General features: G+C 44.3%; 1 long non-coding RNA gene across 2 annotated transcripts in view; it reads left to right on the plus strand.

Annotated features, from left to right (window-relative positions):
- The first annotated feature begins 1,646 nt into the window (after nt 1–1,646).
- The window catches only part of LOC113950026, a 118,849-nt gene continuing 99,551 nt past the window's right edge, over nt 1,647–20,944 (plus strand). Inside the window, exons 1-3 of one of the 2 annotated variants that reach the window (XR_003528637.1) lie at nt 1,647–1,775; nt 4,157–4,244; nt 9,597–9,689. This is a non-coding gene — a long non-coding RNA (uncharacterized LOC113950026). The remainder of the gene's footprint in view (nt 1,776–4,156; nt 4,245–9,596; nt 9,690–20,944) is intronic. The other variant, XR_003528636.1, reaches the window with a different exon arrangement.

Here is a 20,944-nt window from a genome sequence, read left to right on the forward strand (position 1 = left end):
TTTAAATATATTACTTTCTTTAGACATATTAGATCATTTTGCTTTTTCCCCTCCTCAGAGATGTTTCCACAACATAGAAAATGATATAGAAAATAGAAAATGATATAGAAAATATAGAATTTTTTATTATATAGTTTTTTCCTTTTTTTCTCATGTGCTTTCAAGCGTGGTATCCTGCTTCACCTCTGCATGAAGTGAATAAAAGTGGGAATTACTATATCTTCTCATACTGCTTTCCCCTTGCTTAAGGAATTACTATAGAGCAGATTTCCCCAAATGGGGGATATGAGCTTGAAGAATCAGAAGGAACAAGTATTTTCCTTTCATTTACTCCATCAGAGCATAGTAAAAGAAGCTGGGAGTCAGGTGGCACAGGGAACAGAGTTTCCTTAAGCCAAGTGGAAGTACAATAATTCCCAGGTCCTGCCCTGTTCCTCAAGGTGTGTTTGCGCAGTCGGGTCAAGTCCACCCAAGTCTGCAGCACACACGGGTGTGGCAAAGAGGTGCCACCTCATCCACCCCCGGCTTCCGTGGCCTCTCCTCTTGCTCTTTGCTCCCCGTGGCCAGGTGGAGATCCAGGAACTGCATCTGGCTGAAATAAAAATAAGTAAATGAATTTGAGGATACCAGGAAGGAGTGGGAATGCGCAGGCTGGGGCGGGGAGTGGGGGAAGAGTAGACCCCACTCTACAAGGAGACCAAAAGCTTGTCTTGAGCCAGTCTGCAGTTTGCACATGAAAAATGCTGCTCAGAACCACAGGCAGTTGTAAATGAATATCGTGTCCATCTCCTCCACCCTCCATTAGTCATCGCTTAACCAAGCCGTACGCATTCAGTCCTTTTCATCTTTCTTCTTGTCAAGCCCTTTGGCCTGTCCCCCTCACCTACTCATCCCACCAATCATTTTAATTAATCTCTGCATTTCTTTGAAACTAATAGTTTGTGGAATGGAGGAAAATGAGTAGGTTAGAGAGACAAAGATTGTGGATGATGGAGGTGGGGCAAAGTGAGGAGACTTTGCAAGACCTGTTGGGCGACCTCTGGGGCAGGACAGCAGTGCTGTAAACACAGAGGAAGGCTGCACAAGTGAGGGAGGAACCACTGAAAACAGCTTCCATTTTCCTAAGAATGCTGCCCGAGCAATTCAGACCCTGGATGTTCATGTGCAGCAACACATGAATGAAAGCTGTGATGTGATTGTCTCTAAAGTGGACAGGAGGATCTCTTCACCCAACTAGATTTCTCATTGTTGTGCCTCCCATTCCCAGCTGGCTTTACAGAGGATTTCAATGCTCACTGCAAGTGCTCAGAAATATGTTTCTGAGTATGACTACAAGTAATGAACTATATATTTTTTTTATTCAAACAACTGTATGTATTTTATAATTTTTTATCAAAATTCTGAAAAAAGAGAAGTTGACATTGTCTAAAGATGAGTCAAAAAGGAATGCTGGGGCCTTGCTTCCCATGCTGCTTTTTAGAATTCCAGAATGGTTTGGGCTGGAAGGGACCTGAAAGATCATCTAGTTCCAACCCCACTGCCACAGGCAGGGACACCTGCCACTAGAAGGATGTTTAGGATGTTACAAATCTCAGTGTCACACCATTAATGTCTCTGTGTTCATTATTCCTATACCACAGCATAGCTGGTGCTCCAGGAAATAGAGAATGGGCAGAGTTCCCGTCCTGTGGAGCCTACAGTCAGAAAAATCCTCTACACACCAAGAAGGCTGGCAGAGGAGCAGTTGATCCACAGTGGGAGCCCAGAGAGGGAAGGTGAGCGGGAGAGGAGGCACTGGAGGACGGGTGGCATATGGGAAGCAGACGGCTGTGCTTGGCATTGTGAGCTGGCAGCAGGAAAAAATTCCCCACACAAATAGAAACATATTGATGCTGAGTGCTGGGGAGGGAGATGAGCACCTTTGAAAAGGTATTTATTATGTTTGGGGAGAAAGATCCCACTGGAAGCCTGCATTTGTTCCCATATTAGTGAGCTGGGGGTTTGCTGTGGAGAACTGGAGCTGGCTTTGTGGCACTTGGATATTTCCATAAACACGCATTAAAGTTGGTAGTGTCAACAAAATGGATTTATTTATGGTTGTCGATTGTGACTGAAAGCCCCAGAATAACTGGATTTAACTATTCAGAGGTAAAATAGCTCAGTTTTGATGAGGGTCTCCGAATGCTTGGATTTTTAATTAATAAACAATCTGGCATCCTGTCAAAGTCGACACCTTGCTCTGTCTTAGCAGCTGTTGGCACAGTGGGCTCCTGGCAACCTGGGGTAAAGCCATGCTTGCAACAGGAGAAGGGGAGGAAGCGAGTCTGCGTGAGACCAAAACTGCCCAGTGCAAAGCACCACAGAGCTCAGGGATTTCCAGGGAATGGTCAAGCTTTCCTGCCCTGTGCCCTGGGCTCTGGATTAGACACGGGCAGCCAGTCCGTGTTACTAAACGTCAGCAGTGGCTGGTGGGTGACAGATGTAAGGACACCTGTCTGGATTTGGGCAATGTCCCTGACAGGAGGAGCCATAAAGAGGGAAAGCATTCAACAGTGAAAGTAGGTCCTGCAGGTTGCTCCCTCCCAGGGATTAGAGTGGTGGAGCCTGTGGGGAAGTTCACAGAGTGCCTGCTCACGTAATTCAAATGGAAACATTCACTCTGGATGACAGTCATTTGTGTTGGAGTCATGGTATGGGAGCAGTTGTGGTTGCCAAAGAGCCAAGGAAGGCAGTGCAGGGAGGAACGGGCATAGCCTGGGAAGGACAGTGCCTGGAAGCACAAACAGGGATCAAGTGTTCGGTTTTGGAGAAGGTGCTACGGAACTGCTTCTCTTCCTCAGTCCCAGCTGATTAATAAACAACAACCTGATCTCTGATCCCAGCTGAAGCATCACACAACAACAGTGTAGCTGCTCTCCCCTGGTCCAGGCAGCCCTGTCACCTCAAAGGGTGGGAATGTCCCAGCCTTGCCCACAGCAACCTCTTAGGACTTCTATAGAAGAACCAGGACAGTCAAACCCCTGAAAATTGCTGTTATTTCCTCTTTTCTTTGGTAAAAATTGTATGCAGATGCCAGCACATTATCTGTATGTTGCCTCATTTCAGAAAGAAGCAGAGAAGGAAAATTTAGCCCAGAATCCATATTGATCCCTACCTGAGATCCTGTTTTTTTCACCATGGGCTCAGGAGCGCTGTTCCCATGTGTGCTAGAGCAAGTCCATGAACAGCCAGCAGTGCCTTTGGCAGATGCATTGTTCAGCTCACAGGACTGTTTACAGCCTGTTGAGAACATATGAAACATATAAAAAGCCATAACATTTAAATATATTAAAACCAACTTCACAAGATCAAGGAAAATTTTCAGGATAAAAAGACAATACTAAAGCAATAGCCTAAGGGCTATGATGGCTGTGAATTGAGATTCAGTTTGGCTTAAATTTTACTTTTTTTTATGGAGCAACCAGAAAGCCATCCCAGAAGTGTCTGTGTGGTATTTAGAGTGCTGGGTGCTCTGTGCACACATTTCCAGAGGCTTCTGCTCGGTGAGGAGAGGGCTGTGGGCTGAAGTGAGTGCTGTGAGAGAGGTGAAGCACGTGTGGTGTAAGAGTTAATGGCACAACAGAGCCTTGCTCTATAGGAGCATGTTTTGTGCTGATGTTTTCCAGTTCCTGCGTTCCGTGCAGTCGGGGTAGGAAAAGGTGTGTGTGTGGCTGGCAGAGCTGCAAGCCCAGACACAGCACTTCTGGGTGTGGGTGCTTCCAGCCCAGTGCCAGGTGCTTCAAATAGGCATTTGTGTCAGAGATCTGAGGTCAGTGTGATGATAGCCCATTTCAGCCCTGGCTTATTACACAAATATTAATAAGAACAGTGGTGTATTTCACATTTATGTTATTGGGCAGCAGGGTATTTACGTACCCCTGTAGCAGTACTGCTAGGGAATATATTTCTCTTCAAGACAACCAAGAGAACTTAAAACTTTTGGCAAAACAGTCATTCACATTTTTAATGAAACCTTGTGAGTTTAATGAGAAGTAATTTTCTGTATATCAGTAGAGGAAAAACAGAACAGAATAAACTCAAATGGGGTGGAAGTGCACTCTTCCCTGCTTTTGCCTCCCTGCTGAATGACTCTTAATCACTTTTTACATCTTTGTAGCTTGATTTCCCTGCTTGTAAAAGGAACATAATGAGACTGAAGTCCTATAAAGCATGCAGTTCTGGGGGGAATAAATGCTGGACAAGAGGTATGAACTATTTTTATTTTTAAAATGCATTAAGGAAAAGGTACAGAGAAGGAATGAATTTTCATCTGGAAGAAGATCTAGGATTAACTTGTTGGCATAAAATATTTGTTACTGCCCCCATTTGCTTTTAGGATATTAATCATTGACATTTTTATTGGTTCATCAGCCTTGTAATGCATTTTGAATCTGACCCAGGACTGTGTGGAGCAAATACTGGCACTTAGATTTATGCCAGCTTCACTCTCTGGTCACTCTTTGACATTTTTGACCAAATATCTTCCAGTTGCTATGGGCCTGCTTTTTGTGTTTGTGGGGGTTGTTTTGTTTCCTTTACATTTAGAGTCTGTGCTTTGAGGGGCTCTGACAGTGATTTGGAGTTGTCCATGTCACAAATGCAGTGTAGGGGAAGTATCATACAGCAGGTTCCCAGGAGGGGCACTGCCACCAGCACCTCTCCAGATCATCCCACAGATCATTTCTTTAAAGAGTAAGCCTCTGTTCTGAATCCAAACCCTTGAGAAGAGGAGGACCATGTGAAACACAGGAGCTGCCCTGCTTTATACAGCCCTTGGGGAAGAGAGTGCGTGGCCAGGAGTGTGCATTGCTGTTCCTGGGGAGGCGAAGCTTATGGCCCCCTTGGACACCTCCTCCCAATAAATCTGCACCTAAGCCTTCCAGCCTGTTTTACACCTATGCTAAGGTTTGGAATGCTGTCCATACAGCAATCCTTTTTAAGGCAAACTCCGGAGCGCTCCTGAAGATGTAAATCAGCAGAGCCTGGAATGACGTCGGTGCCCCGTGTGCTCGGCCGGCCCTGCTGACACAAGACAGTCCTGCCTTTTCCGGCTCCCACGCTGTCCCCTCCCTGGCGCTGACACAGCCGAGAGGTGAAGGGTGTTGGGAAATACAGCCCGTTCAGATCTATCCCAGCGAAAAACCTGAATGGCTGCGGAGCGAGGAATTTGCTCCTTTTCAGGGAGTAACCGGCATCCCGGATTAAAATCTTGTCAGAACCACCCTGTGAGCGCCAGTCACGGCTCTCCCTGAAAGCCAGGAGTTTCCCAACAGCTCCTGGCTAAAGAGAATTGTGCTGCAGCTGGAAACTCGATCAAGAGAGTGACAAAACATTTCATTCATCCTCACTTGATGCTTGATACACCTTTACTGTGGCGGGTCGTGCTTCCTAAGCCTTGTCAACATCGCAGCGGAACAAAGGCTCGTCCCAAGGCTGGGCGTTGTGTAAATAAAGCCTGTGCCTCGCAGGGTGTCACGGAGTTAATGTGGAGCCTGGAGAGGGGAGGGCGTGGGAGCACATGCCAGTGTTAACGTTCTGCTTTCTGCTCAGGATTGCAACAGGATTGCAACAGCCCGGCCTATCTGAGCTGCTGCACGTCCCGACAGCCTGTCTGCTCTGAATTTGATAGGGGTGGTGATAGAACAACACACCTTTCTGGGAAATGGTCATGGACAGCAACACTTCGCTCTAAGGAAATTTCAAATAAATCGTAGCAGTTTTCCTCTCAGAGTGGTGGTGATGCTTTCCAGGTGGCCAAACAAAGGAAATCTGTGTGGCAGCATTCACTCAAGGGATAGTTTCGGGGTGAGGAGGGGGAATGTTGAAAATCCCATGGACTTCAATAGCTGTGCTTATGTCTTTGTGGTAGCTCTGAACTCCTTCACTTGCTTCTCACAGATCAGTAATCAGGGGACAATTGACAGGAATAACCCCCCCAGTAAAAATATACAGCTGTTTCTGAAACAAACAGCATTTGATTTGCAAAGCTGCGTGGTAAAGGACATGCTCAGGGTGTTTTTTCAGGCCTCATGGGAAGTTTTACAAAGAGCAAGCTACCTTTTAGCAAGTGCTTTTCTGTTAGTTTCGAAATTCTCTCTTGCTTTTCTCTAGAATTGTTTTTTCCCACTAAAGATGATAGAAACCATAAGAAAAATCTCAGCAGAGCTTACTGCTCCCCTACCCTCTTCTCTCCCTCCCTCCTCCCACAAACACTGGGAGCTCTCAAAAAATATTTTAGTATCCTGGAGATTAAAAACAGTGTCTTTAATTTGTATTTGTCTTGTAATGGCTCTGACTTTCACTGCCTTGTCCTCCCCTTTGTTGGGAGTACATGTGTGAGCACTCCCTCTAATGTTGTTTATATGCCCGCTGTCAGGTTCAATAAGCAGTTTCTTAGCAGGGCACCTTCCCACGTGAAGGAAATGTTTCCAGTTCTTGTCCCAGCTCCTGCTTCCTCCATGTGCAGTGTCCTGACAGAGAACAGGACAAATGGGTATCAGTGATATCAGTAATTCTTCGCTGATAGATGGAAATTAACTCTAAAACCTCATGAATCTACTGGCAGCTTAGTCCAGTTTACAGGACATTTTATAGGTGTTCCAGTTATGTGAGTTTTTATGCAATGCCTGTTTTAAATTTAGGCATTTTATTAATAGTGGATCAGGAAAATTTTAGAACTGTAGGACACCAATGCACCTCTTTGGTGAAATGGAAAAGAATGTGGTAACCAGTTTGAGGATTCTCTATGTAAATAGGCATATTGCTAAAGGGAGTCAAGATAAATGTAAATGTGAATAATTGCTCTGAAGACAAAGAAAAATTGGCAAGCAGCCACATGGGAATTAGAAATTTAACTAGTTTTATGCCAATAAATCATCCTGGCGTGGTCTCAGGGCTTGTCAAGTGAATGGTAAACCCACAGCCAACCTGTAGGACTGAGGATTTCCCCTTCAGAGCTGGGTATAGGTAAGTAAAATTTCCCAGAGCAGAAAAACACGTTGTAGAAGCCGCCGGATTTTCAGCTTTGAAGTAGAGGAGATACTTTCATTTTCAGTATCTCCATTAGAGCTTCTTTTTTGCAAGACCAGGAGTGTGAACCCTTGTGTCTGAGCCAAAATTCCAACCTAAGCAGAATGTACTCATCTAAATTTCCCTTTTGGTTTCATTTGGCCAAGGTATTCCTGGGTGTAGTGTTGCTGTGTACTGTTACTGCAGTTGCTGTATTGGGAGCTTGGGAAGGTGCCCGCCTGGAAGAGGTTACATAAAACCCAAACCATTATAAGCTCAGAGAAACCCCTGAGTGTGATGATTAAAAAGAGAAAACGATTAGGGAAAACACATCAAAGAGCCCCAGTGAGAGTCCTAAAAGGAAAAATACTGATTATATTTGTTTTGATTTTGTCTTACATGAGGTAAAAGGCGTGTGGTGTGTCCTGGGTCGCCACCCTGAGGGGTGTGTACTTAAAGACAACAGAAGCAGACTCCAAGGCTTCCATGGGGTTTATTTTGGTTGCAGGGCTGGGAAGATAAGATATAATTGTACCATATACATAGTGGTGAATTTCAATCTGAGAGGTTGCACTTCCCATACACCCCTGAACACCTTGCCTACCCTCTGCCTGCTAATCTGTGTCCAGCAGGAGAACTCTGAGCCTGCTGACCTTTCAAGAAACTGTCAACTGTGATTTTTAAAACAATCACAGAAATGTTTTTCTTTCTCCAAATGTGCAGTTCCTTTCTCTGGTAAAAGAAGTCAGAGGCATGAGATGGGTAACATTGATTGCTAAAGCTGGTGTGCCAGTTCAGGTTCAATAAATTGTGAGTCTTAGGGGCTAAAAATTCTTTAGAATTCAACTCTGAGTCTGGGAATAGGAGTAGACAATTATTGATGGTCCTGTTGTTCACACTCCACTGGATTCTGTTATTTAGAACAATGTTAGATTCACTTTTTAAAGTTTTTTTAGACTTGCTCTGCCCTGGGAACCAGGTTAGAAAAGGTTTGAACTAATAAAATATGCAAAATGTGGTTTTAGGGCTCTCCTTTAATGTGGAAAGAGGAAGAAAGGTTTTAGTCAGTTATAGCAAATCCAGTAAGGGAAGTGTTTACTTAACACTCTCACAGTTATTTATTTTAATATACCTTTTCAAAGCTTTTCAGTTGGGTTTAGTTCATGTGGACTCACATATTAAATAGTGGTTTTTACTGATACGTGTTTTTCAGTTGTTATTCTGACTTCAGTAGTTACAGTAATTTTCTTTCTGGATCCCAAAAAGCTAAAGGAAAATAACAGGACTTTAGGAATGGGGAAATACAAAATATAATCCGTATAGACTTTGAATTTAGATAGGAAGATAACATCTGAGTTTATTTTCCCATGAATATAGCTAGCATAAATGTATATTTATGAGGCAATAGTGCCTATTATTTTCCTATATCAACAAAAATAATTGTAAAAAATGCAAGGTGGAGGAACACACTGTGTTGGTGCCAGTTGTGTGATGCACAAACTTTGCTGGTTATTCATGTTTGTCTTTGGCCTTGTCAAAGCTTTCCTGAGTTGGGGTCCAAGCTGCTGCAGAAACTGTCTTGTCCCTCATGCTTTTGCATATAGAAAAAAGAGGCTGATTGGAACAAAACAAGGAACAACAAGAGATCCTTGTATTATCCTTATATCTTGGTTTGCTGACATGCTGGAAAATCCACCTGTTGTCCTGCTTCATTTGGGGCTCTGGAGAGCAGTGGGTGAATCAGCCAGACATGAGAGACAGGATGAAGGGTGTGGGGAGCAACACACCTGGCAGGACAAGAGAATTTGTCTGTGTCTGGGGTTTCCTGCCCTTGTACATTAGGGACATGGAATTTTGCTCAGTCCAGGAGTCTAAACTGTTTTCCCTTCTTAAAAGAACTATTAAAAATCACTCTGTATTACCACTGGACCTGGATTCATTTAGTTTTGATCTGATGCCATCAGAATTGTTTGCAAAGCTAATAGCAGTGTAATGGCAAAAGCAGCAGTGACAAATACCTTTGTTTTTTCCCCTTTCTCCTTCTTATATCAAAGCTAAAAACGTGGTCTTGATTTATATGCAGGATTACTGATGTTAAAGCTATATAATAATACATCTAAAGCCTAGCACAGTTTATAAATATACAAAGCATGTAACTTAATTGTTATTTGTGCTGAATCTTTTTTTCCCCTGCATACTCTGTCCTACCTTTGTTACTGAGGGCACTAATGCTGCACTAATGTAAGAGAAACAGCTGCATTTATCTTCATTTTATTCTCCCAAGTCACAGCAACGTGCTGGAACAAAAGCCACTGTCTAGAGCAAACCTTCTGAAAGTCTTTTAAGGGCATCCATCTGGGCAGACTCTGTGGTTGTGGGAGGGCTGATGCTGTAAATGTTCATCCCACTAATGGTCTCATTGATTTTTATTTACGCTCTTTGTAGGTTGGGCAGAGTCTCACTTTGAGTAAGAGTTGCAGAGAATGTGCTGAATTCTGGAACTGCAGGCGGCTCTTCAACTAAACCCAGGTTTCTCTGTCTGTTTTTAGGGTGGTTGATTAAAGTGGTGCCTCCCAAACAGACCGTCCTGTCTCCAGTGAAGCAGAGGAGAAGTGCAGTTGGTGAGCAGTGTTAAAAACCAGGTGCATAAGTTTGAAAATGTTGATCCAAATCACATTATTATAAGTACTAGGGAAATGTCATGACTTACTGAGATTAAACAAAGACCTGCTTAGAATCTTGTGACTTCAGCTCATAAATGGATTTCATCACTCATTACAGCTGCATAAACAAATGCATGTGGTACATATGCATGTTTTGTTTTGGGAAGCTGTTGTTTTTAAAATCCCCTCCGAGTTTTTTTTTTTTTTTAATTGCTCCTAACGAGCCAACGCTCCCTGGTGCTGGAGCGATGCCTCCTGTACCTGAGCAGCACAGCACACTCATTGCTTTTAAAAGGGAACACTTTCCCTGCTTTTGTCCCTTCCTGGCAGCTGAACTGCTTTGGCAAGCAAGTTCTTTTAAAGGAGGAATTTACAATATGAAACCTGGTGTTAAAACTTTTATTCCTTTTATGAAAGTAGCCTTGCCCTGGTGCTCCTATGGAGCTGTGGAAATATAATCCCTGCCCAGGCAACAATTGGAGAGAGTCCTACACACGTCTGAGCTCAGACTGAATAAGTTTGTCACATACCTGGATATTTTTCAGTTGTTTAATTTAATTTGTTGTGTGGTCTGTGGCCTTCTTTCTCCTGATGGGCCTCTCATAAGGAATCCTAGAAGTGGATGCCCTGTGATTACCCAGGGGATTTAGACCTTCCCCCATGTTTTCTTGCCAATATGTTCCGAGTGGGATGTGGCAAGATTAATCCAAGTTTTGGTCTTCCTGCTGTGATTGTTACCTGAAGGCGCTAATGGTGGCAGGAGTTTGTGATGTAGAGCAGACACTTGTCTGTGGATTTAAAAAGTCATACAGCATTTTGCAGCGTCTCCAGGCAAGCAGTTATCAAAGTTTAACCTCAAGAAACCAAGATGGCAAAATATCTGGCTAATTTTTTGAATTTCAATGTGCCATTTCATATTCAAGACTGGAAAGATGGATTATTCCTGGATGAGTAGTGTCTCATTTTAATGTTACACTGCAAATTGTTTTTTTAACCATATCTAAAGGGAAATCGCTTCCCCCCTCCAAAAAAAAGAGTCCAAGGACACTCAATTTTTGTGACCATTTGCTGAGAAAGATTTGAAAATCAAATTTAAAAATGGATATTGCTGGGAAGAAATGGTACTTTTTTTCCTATTTTAGTTACAGCCTCCTCTTTTACCTCTAAAAAATAGAATCAGGAAAGAAAAAAGTGCAACACTGTGGGACAGTTCATGTCCAGGGGTGCTTACACATATATCCTATATAGATGAATTTGGCCTGAAGTGCTTTAGTTTATTTTGCTCCCTAGAAAAATAAAACAGGTAATAAAAAGAAATTTCACTTAAACTGAATGAAGCTGAAATATTTTCACTTTTCTGTCAAGCAGCCTTAATTTTCAGGCAGCTGAGGAGGAGTCTTAGCCATGCATGGTTCCTAAAGCTTGCTTGACCAAATTGCTGAGTGTCTGAGGCTTGGAGTGTCCTGCTCCTTCTGTTAAAGCCTGTGGAGAATCCAGTTGCTCCTCACCTCTGGAAACCTGCCCTCTTACGTAGGCAGCTAAAAAACTGCCTGACATTAGAGCCTTGTGCTCCAAAATGTTGCCGTGAACGCCTTAAAATGTCACATTAATATCGAGTACAGTTCACCCCCAAACCATCTGCCTTTGCAGAGCTGAAAATGATGTTTCAATTAATTAATTAAGCTGTTCTGTTCCCTAATAAGGCCTATTTGAAGCGCTCGGAGGCTGCAGGCAGCGGGGCTGTAGGTCTGCATTGAGCAGCTGTGGCGTGGCCAAGGGTCTCCCCGGGCAGTGGGGGATCCCGGGAAGCCCCGCCTCGCCTCACCTGGATGTGCCGGCTGGGAAAATACCTGGCTGTGTCCTTATAAGGCCGGCGAGCTGCTGCCGCAGCGCTGTTCCTGCCCCAGCGCTTCCCGGCTCCGCTCAGCCACAGTCCTAAAAAGGCAGTTCCTCGCTCCCGCTTCCCACAGCTGAGCTCCCCGGGGAGCACAGCCCGGCCCTCCCGAGCCAGGCATTGCACTCACAGGGAGAGCAGGCCGGATGGATTCTGCTTCTCCAGGAAGATGTTGTGTTTACAGGCACTGCTGGGGTTCTCCTTCCTCTTGTTCAGTGAATAATGAAAAGTACAGTGCAGTGCGGCGTCCGAGCCGCTCCGCTGGAACATTTCAGTAACGGGATAGATCCCTGCAGGATCCCGCGTGGGGAAGGAGACACTTGGTGTGAAGCAGTTCAGAGCTGTGGTCTTGAAAGCATATTAGGTTATGGTTTTATAATAGAAAGTCCTCAGCAGCAACATGAGCTCAAAGCGATTCACGTCCTTTTCCTTCCCTCCCCTGGCTGCCATTCCTGCTCCTTGCCTGAGCTCGCTCAGTTCTTGTGGGGCCGCGCCGAGTTCTGGGGTTCGTTTGTGCTCAAAGCCAGAAAAGGGATTTCTGCTCAGATTCACAGTGTGGCTTCACAAAACGTTGTGCTCATGTAACAGAGTGAGTGCTGGGTGGGAAAGAGGGGGGAAAATCTTGGTTATTAATACCCTGTGCTCTTCCTAATGTGAAACCAAAGCTGCTGTACTCTCCTCCTGAATAAAAACTCTTCAAATGCTGAATATTTTATTAGATATTTTTACAACTCTAATTGAAAATTTCTGAAGGATCTGATTATTGGCTTATTTATTTCACATGCCAAGTTACAAGCTTAGTTACAGTCTGATAGATTTTAAGGACAAGTTCTTTACTGGAGCCAGATTTTGGAAAGGCTTGAATATGCTAATTCAAAAGAGGGTTTACACGAGATTTTTTCCTTTTTATTAAATCAACAAATCATCCTGGCTCAATTTGAAAAAATAAAGAGGAGTGGTTTTTGAATTTAAGATCTGTGAAATTCTGGCACTGAGGGGTCACACGCTCATTTCAGACAGGGGCTTAAAATAATTCTTTTTCCAGGGGGCTGTTTGGGAACAGTCCCTGGATGGTGTGTTGTGTGGAGCATGTGGGACGTTGGGGTTCAGCTCTCAGACCTGGACACGCTGTACTCAGCACAGCCCTTTGTCTCCTCAGAGCCAGACGCTTCCTTCGTTTATCAGGCTGCTCCTGGCAATCCTGCTCAACCTTTGGACTTTATGGCCTCTCTCAGGATGTAGCACTGGTTCCCTAATATCTCTTCTCTTGTCTTTTGCCAAGTTTCCAGCAGGCAGTGAGGCCGTGACAAGCAGGGTCACAGGTGCTGAAGGAACTCAGCAGCACAGACAATTGTTATTATAAAATTGGATTCTGCAGTTACAAGGATGAAATGCTGCTGCTCTTTATGAATCTGGCATGTCATCCTCATCTTTTTTTCTGAGTTTCTAAGGTGTTTTCTAGCTCCTTTTGTTCCAGTGCTAGGTGTGTGCTGTGGATTTAGTAGGTGGGGTTAACAGTACTGATGGTAGAGATTAAAAAAGAAAAAAACAGGAGATTGCCATGCATTCATTTAATGCACGTTGTTAGCTGAGATCTGCTTTGTATTTTCTAGTGTTGTTTTTGTACTGCTGGTTCCTCAAATGTCTGTCATGTAAAATGGTAAAACAAGTTATTCCCATGTTGGAATGGTAGTAAAGGAGGTATTTAGGAAGAAACAGATCAGGCAATAAGGAAGAGGGTGATTAGAGAGAATCGCTGATCGGGCAATAAGGAAGAGGGTGATAGACACTCTGGTACCACGAGGCAGGAGATGACACACGCCTATGGAATCTGATAATTTAGGAGAAGCATTTACAACTATAGATTTTGGACACTAAATATAGCAGAGAATTGTTTAACAAAACCCTGACTGGAAGAGGGGTGCTCCTGCCTCTGCCAGGTAGGGGGTAAAGGTTATGGTAAAGGAATATGGGGAATACCACTTGCTAAAAAGTTCTTCCCCTTGGTGTTTCTGGTTGGCTGTTGGTTGTGGTCCCAACATACTCCATGTGTTGTCATGGTTTGTGACCCCAGAGCTTTGGAAGATGTGTGTTTTTGGAAAGACACACATGTGAAATGACAGTGGGACAGCAGTTATTCTGAATTAAGAAAGTGCCCACATGTAGTTTTTAAAGTGAAAATCAACATTGTTTGTCTTCCATACTCTGTGATTAAAGCAGATTAAACTGTCAAGGTCTGGGCTGGTTCTCCCCTTGACTCTGCTCTTGTGAGACCCCACCTGAAGTATCACATCCAGCTTTGGGGTCTCCACCATAAGGAGGACCTGTTGAAGTGAGTCCAGAGGAGGCCAAGAAGATACTCCAAGGGCTGGAACTCCTCTGCTCTGGAGACAGGCAGGGAAAGCTGGAGGTGTTCAGCTTGGAGATGAGAAGGCTCCAGGGAGACCTTACAGCCCCTTTCAGTGCCTAAAGGGGCTCCAGGAGAGCTGGAGAGGGACTTTGAACAAAGGCCTGGACAAGGGGGAATGGTGTTAAAGAGGGTTTTTAAATTTCCTAAAGAATTTCTCTGGCACAGGTTGCCCAGAGAAGCTGTGGCTGCCCCACCCCTGGCAGTGTCCAAGGCCAGGTTGGAGAGGGCTTGGAGCAACCTGGGATAGTGGAAGGTGTCCTTGCCATGGCAGGGGGTGGAGTGAGATTATTTTAAGGGTCCCTTCCAACCCAAACCATTCTGTGATTCCATGACAAGTTCTCTATATACACAAAGCACTTGAATGCACCCAAACCACTGTCAGTCTGAGTTAAGAGCCCCCATCTCATGCTCACTAATGCCTTTCTCAACCTGTAATTGTGTTGCTTTTCTTAGTCCAAAATGCAGAGCTCTGCTTGGGGCTCTCACTAGTCCTTGGTTTTGTATAAATTTGTAGCAACTTTATTGATGTTGGTATTTTTTTATAGACTATTCCAACTGCAATCTTTGAATCCAGTAATGGTGAAATCAAGGACACAACCTCCTTTCAGGATGTGAATTAAATTGTAGAATTCAGAAAATATAAACTTAGCGGCCTCAGAATGTTTCACCACTTTAACCACACTGGTAAAACAGTGAAAAATTGTGATTTGAAGGTGAAATTTAGAAAACCTTGGGCCCTTCCCGTCACAAAGGTGGTCTGAAGACTCGCAGTGTAATGGTAACCCTTGTGTTAGCCCTGTGTGCAGGCTCAGCCCTTTGTTCATTCTCTGATCATCAATCTTCAGTTAACTCAGTGAGACCTGTTGTGGAAAAAGGTGACTAAAGGTATCTGAATTTACCCTTTAACCACAGGAGGAATTCAGCTCCCGTTCTGATAAGACAGGTTAAAGCACACTTTAGAACAAGCTAATGTTGTTAAACCCCTGCATATCAAATGTCATCTGTGTTTGTAAATGGGACCTTTATCAGGAAACGTCACTAAGAATCTAAGGAATCTTTAACTAATGGCTTATTACTTCCAGGGATGGGCCCTGCAGGTAGTTTATGTAAAGCCAACATTTTACTGTTAATATATATTTGGTCAGAAAACAAATACACCTTCCTACTAAGTGTATTTCCATGTGAACAGTACAAACCCACGTGTTCCAGGCTGCCAATGGCATTGCCACTTGTGGAAATCAAGCTTACAGAATTCAGAGAATCAACCATCAGAGCTCAGCTTGCTCATTGCTTTAGCAGGGTATGTTGGAAATCAGAACAGAGGAGTTAGTGCTGGGGAAACCTGTGCTGTTAATTCACTCCTGTGGTAGTCTGTGGATCATATTCATGGATATTTCGAAGGCTGTAATAATTTCTCTTTCACTAAGTGCAAAGCCTTGTGTCTTAATGCAAGAACCAAACTCTTCAATGCTTGCAACAGACATCCCAAAGGCAAACAGACCAGTCAGAGCCCTGAATGACCTGATGTGACCTCAGAGCTGACTCTGCTTTGGGCAGGAGGTTGAACTACATGTGCTCCTGGGGTCCCTTTCAGCATGAATTATCCTATGATCTTGTGATTTGTAAAAATGGTTAATTCTGGGTTTTATCTCCTTTTGGGGTATCATACTTTGAACCTTTTTTGAGATGATTGCTTTACAGAGAAGACTTTGACACTGAGAACTGTCACCTGCTGAAGTCTAATCACACAGTCCCAGTGAAGTGAGATGTTGTGTTACCCTTTGAACATGGTCACTCAACTACTTTGCACACAAGGTAGTGCCAGCCACAGGTCTGGGTGTGCAGTGTATCCCATGTGTGTATTATCCACATTTTAAAAAGATTTCATTGAAAATATTTGATCTGGCCCACCAAAAATGTAGGATCAGGCTGTTTTAAATACCATGGCTTCAGGATTCCTTTGGGCTGGGAGGGATGATATTAATATGTCATCCCCAAGTACGTGACATGTCTCGTCTGTATTCCCCAGGTTGCACAATTTATATGTCTTTTGCCTTGCAAAAGGCAAAGCAGTAAAATAGTGTCAGGGGACTCAATACAACTCATAGGGCCTGAGTTTCCTTCATGAGCCCCAATAACAAGATATGGTGATCCTGAAGGAATTTACCAAAAGAAAGGGGGCATTTCCTGGGGCTCTCATCCCTGGTGGGTGCAGCCCAGCTTTAAAGGTACTGACCAGAAACACCTTGAAGTGCTGGGCTGTAAAGTAAAGCAGCTGTTGTGCAAGCTGTGATTCCTGTGGTGAGGATGCGAGCCTTAAAAATCGGGTAGGGTAGAGAGCAGGAAATGGGAGCCATTACCTCTGTCCCAAGGGAAGTGGTTCCCCTGGTGAATCACAGCCCCGGTTTCCCTGCGCTGTGTGGGAGTGGCGTCCTGTCCCACGCAGATATTCCCCGCTCCTGGGGCCTGCCAGGTCCCACTGCTGCAGGGGGAAAGAGCGGGACACTCAGTCCCACCAGCATCACTGCTGTGCTGCCTTCCACCATGGTTTGGGCAGCTGGAGCAGGGCAGCATCGGGCTGTGCCAAGCCCTGTTTGCTGCATGGATTACGTGACGCGGTCCGTTGCTGTTACGGAGGTGGCCAGAGGGGGACAAGGACTTCAGTCCTGTGTGGAGGAGTTTGGCCACGTGCCACCTGGGCCTTGGGTTATCCCGTAGAGAACAAAACCTGCTGCTGTGTGAGACAGCCCAGGTTGCCAAGTCTTGCCTTTCCCCCCCCTCTCCCCCCCACCGCCGTGAGTCACCCGGTTCTGGCAGAGCCTGGCTCCCGTCTCACAGTGGCACAGGAACCTCCTGCCCTGGCTCACACTCCAGCCTCTCCTGGAGGAAACCTCCGTCGGCATCTGAGCCTGCTCTGGCTGTGCCAAAGAGCTGCCACACCCTGGGTTCCTCAGGCCTTCTTGTCAGGGCACCACTGACTTACTCATAGCGGATACAGACACTGAAACCAAGCAGTGCCTCCCCTGCTCCGTGTGCTCTGTGGCTCCCAGAGGCTTCCCAGGGCTGGAAGGAGTGTGCACCTTCGTTCTCTTCTGTCTTGTCCAAAGCTTCCTAACAGGCAGAAATGAGACAGACCCTGTCAGTGGAGTGTTGGTGGTATTTATCCTTCCTAAGGCCAATACTGAGGTAAATCCCCAAACCACTGTTCATCCCAGGCTGTGGGTGTTCTCTGGAGCAGCACCATTAATGACTCTGCGCTGGGAGCACAAACCACGGGTGTGCACAGTGGGTGATGTGAAGGGACTGAGCTGTGCCTTCCATTTCCATATCTTTCTGCCCTGATTAAGTCCCAGAGCTGTCCCAGAGCTGTCCCACAGCTCACTCACTATGAGCAGATCATTTAGAGGTTTCTATTGTTTGTAAGTCGTGGTGGAGAGAAAGCGACACCTGAGTCCCCAAGGCTCCTGGTGACGTTGTGGCTCACCAGAGATCTTTCATATCAGCCCTCGTTCCTTGCTAAGAACTTGTCATCCTAATCATGGAGCTAGACGTGCAGCAGCACCAGTAATTTTAGGAACTTAGGTCTTTCCTATAAATTTTGAGTTAATTTTATGATATTAGGAAGCTGATGCAATGGAATTTTTGTATCATGAGATGTCTTTGCAGCAATAAAGTCTGTCATTAAATCTTAATGGCAATCCATGAAAGTGCTTGCAGTTTGGGACAAAAGGTGGCACTTATCTAGTAAAGTTAACAAGGGAGGGAAGGTCTCTAGGCCTGACAGGAGTGACCTAGGGCAGGTCTATTGGTCTTTTGTGGATGGACTTCAGTTTTGTCTGCTCATATGCCAAGATAGCCAGGTGTAAACTATTTCTATTAGAGAAGTTAAGTGTTCATGGTGAAGTAGCTTGTGCCTGATACAATAATCCTTGCTAAGGGCCTGAATTTATTAGAACAATAATTAGCTTATTAGGCATATAGCCTAGTTTGAAGTTCATGTTCCATCTGACTTATATCCAGTGAGTTCAGGTAATTTGTAAATGACATCCCATGTATACTGTGAGAGGCTGTAAAAGGATTTGTTGAAGAAACAAAATGGGAAACCACACATAGAAAGTCTTGGGCTGTGTGGGAGGGGAGAAGAACAGAATGTACCTGTTCCAGAGAAGTCAGGTTTAGCTGAGGGGCCAAGTCATCAGGGGCAACAGAAGGCCCCTGGATGAAATAATTGGACTCTAATTCTCAGGAAGGAACACTGGAAAGAGGATCCACATGTGTGCTTAGAAAAGCCAGACTGGATTATGCTTGGACTTTGCTCACTCCATAGAGGTCACCACATGCTGGAACAGGTGGGTTCAGAAGTCAGTGATGTGTTCAAACAGGGAAGGACAATCAGATCTGTGACAGCTCTCCTGTCACTGGCACCTCAAAAAAGATGCTTGCAGGTGAATTCCCCTCCTGCCTATAAACTTAGGTAGGGAAAACCAGGCATATAGTAGGGTCTTAATGATAGAAAGGTTCTGACAGAGAACTGGAGAGGAGGGAAGGGGTTTCAGGGGTGGGAGTGCAGTGTCCTCTGAAAGGCAGAAAAATACTTGCAAATATTGTATCTATTCAGATGGAAACAATTTCTTTTAGGGACATCTGATAATAATTTTTACAGTCAAATACAATTTTTACTTTAAAAGTGTGAAGAGATTCTTTCTCTTTGGGGTAAACTAAAAACAACTGATATCCCTCAGAAAACGCCTTCTTGGCCTTTCCACTTTGTAAGTTTGTCCTTCCTGATAAAAGGGGGACACCTTTTATTTCTGTATAATAGAACAGTCTTCCCAAAATTATGGTAAGGTTGCACAGCAAGTTGAATCAAACTATGTGCCTGAACAGACACCCCACCAACCTTATAAGTTATTTTGTATTTGTTATTTTATGGGTTTGGTAAAGACAAAATAGCCAGGAAATTCAGCAGGGGAAGTGAAATTGCTGGCTACCAAATTTGAGTTGTTATTTTTAATGTAACAGTACCCTGTTCCTGGATGGGGAATAAGCATGAGGTGACAGGTGGATGCAGATGGAGCACTAGGAAACTGGAAGGTCAGGTCAGGCCACTGACACCAGGAATTGAACAAGAGCTGGGGCTGAGATTCCTGGTAAACCTACAATTAGATATTCAAGCTAATGAAGGGGAGGCTTAGCCTTAAGGACATCCTCTTCCTGGTGGTTTCTTGTGCTCCTGGGTGCCAACACTTGTGGTGTTACGAGCACAGATCTGCAACAGCAGCCTTAGTTAAAGTGGTACATACAGCTCTATCCATCCAGCATCACATGGGCTGAATTAGCACATCTGATCAACCTCTGCTTTTTGTGCAAATGCTCCAAGGTGTCAGTCCTTATCTTAGTGCAATGAGCTGGAAAAGCTTTAAGTTGAAATCCAAGCAGCATCTTAAAAAACAATGAATGTTTTTGTTGTTGCCCTGACCCAGCCTGGTCTGATGATTTTGCAAGTAAGAAATATGCTCAGACTGACACCTTGTACATCATGTTTTATCTTCCAAAAGAATTTTTATAGTCTCCAGTTATCAGCTTTAAAAACAGCATAGGTTTATAGATAAAAGGCTGGCAGATGTTTGGCTGTTGTGGATAAGAGCAAGGTTGAAATACAGCTGCTAATTTTCCATGCTGGTATCATGTGAAGCAGTGCTGAGGACCACTGTGTTATAGTTGGCTTTTAAGGATCCTGGCACCCTAAGAAATTGTTTCTGTCTCTCCTGCCTATTCTTTGTACCTCTCTGTAATGCTTCCAGTGACTACAGTCCTATACTGAGATAGAAGAGCTGATCTACTGGAGCCTTACCCCGGGAATGAACTCCACTAATTAACTGCTCATGACTCCAACAGATGTTTCTGGTTTTCAGACAATTGGAACCTCATGTTCTACTATATTTTTAAATTTTTTTTCCCTTCTTTTGATACTGGCAGCAAATGCCCCATTACACATGTGAGCTTCAAAAACTTGTCACATGATAGCAGGAACAAATTGTTAAGCCAGTCAGCAAAGTTCAGGTTTGAAGTGGTGGTCCACTGAAGGCAATGGGGTCTTAGAAGCTGAAGGAGTGGTTTATGGAATTACCATGCTGTGGTTTTGTTGTAAAAGCCAATATTCTATTTCAGCCTCTTGTATGAAATTTGGAAATGTCAGAAGAATTCAGATCACAAGTCTTTTTTTTTTTTTCGAAGACTGAATCACTTTAGGATGTGGAGATAAAGTTAAGCGATTCTTTTGAGGATATGAGTATTGTACTCTTGAAACCACAGAAAGGGGATGTGAATGGTTTATAGGATGTTGTTATACAAAGACTTATCTCCCATGGCAGGTCAAACTCTGTGAATTTTCAGACATAGTGCAAATACAGATGTGAAGAATTTACTTTTTACTTCAGTTTATTTAGTCTGTTGCATTTAACTTTCCTTTTCTAATTGATAAGTGACCCATGGATTGTTGATCAGTCGATATCTTTGTATGATTTGGGCAAAAGGAAATCTAACGTGTGTAGAAAGGATGATAGACTGTCACCCCAGGAGATGCAGTGACTCCACTGCCAACAAACCCAGAACTGCTCAGTGGAAGCAAAACACCTGTTACAAGAGCACAATGGGCCCACACAAACTGTGGGCACTGGAGTCACTTCTTGGGGATTAAAGCAACTCATTTGCAAACCATTCTGCTGTCAGCAGTGAGCAGTTAATCATGAACCTTCCCCTGCCCACAGCTCACCCACGCTGGAGGGGTTCAGGAGCCATGGCAGGGCATGGCTGGAAGGCACAGCTGGGAAGTTTATCAGCATTCACACCCCGTTAGCCACATGTGGGAGGCCATAACCAGGACTTGTGCCTTTCTCCCTTTCCCACAGTGAATAGCTTAACTTGCTG

Source organism: Corapipo altera, unplaced genomic scaffold, assembly GCF_003945725.1.
Source record: "Corapipo altera isolate COAL_440 unplaced genomic scaffold, ASM394572v1 112, whole genome shotgun sequence".
NCBI lineage: Eukaryota > Metazoa > Chordata > Aves > Passeriformes > Pipridae > Corapipo > Corapipo altera.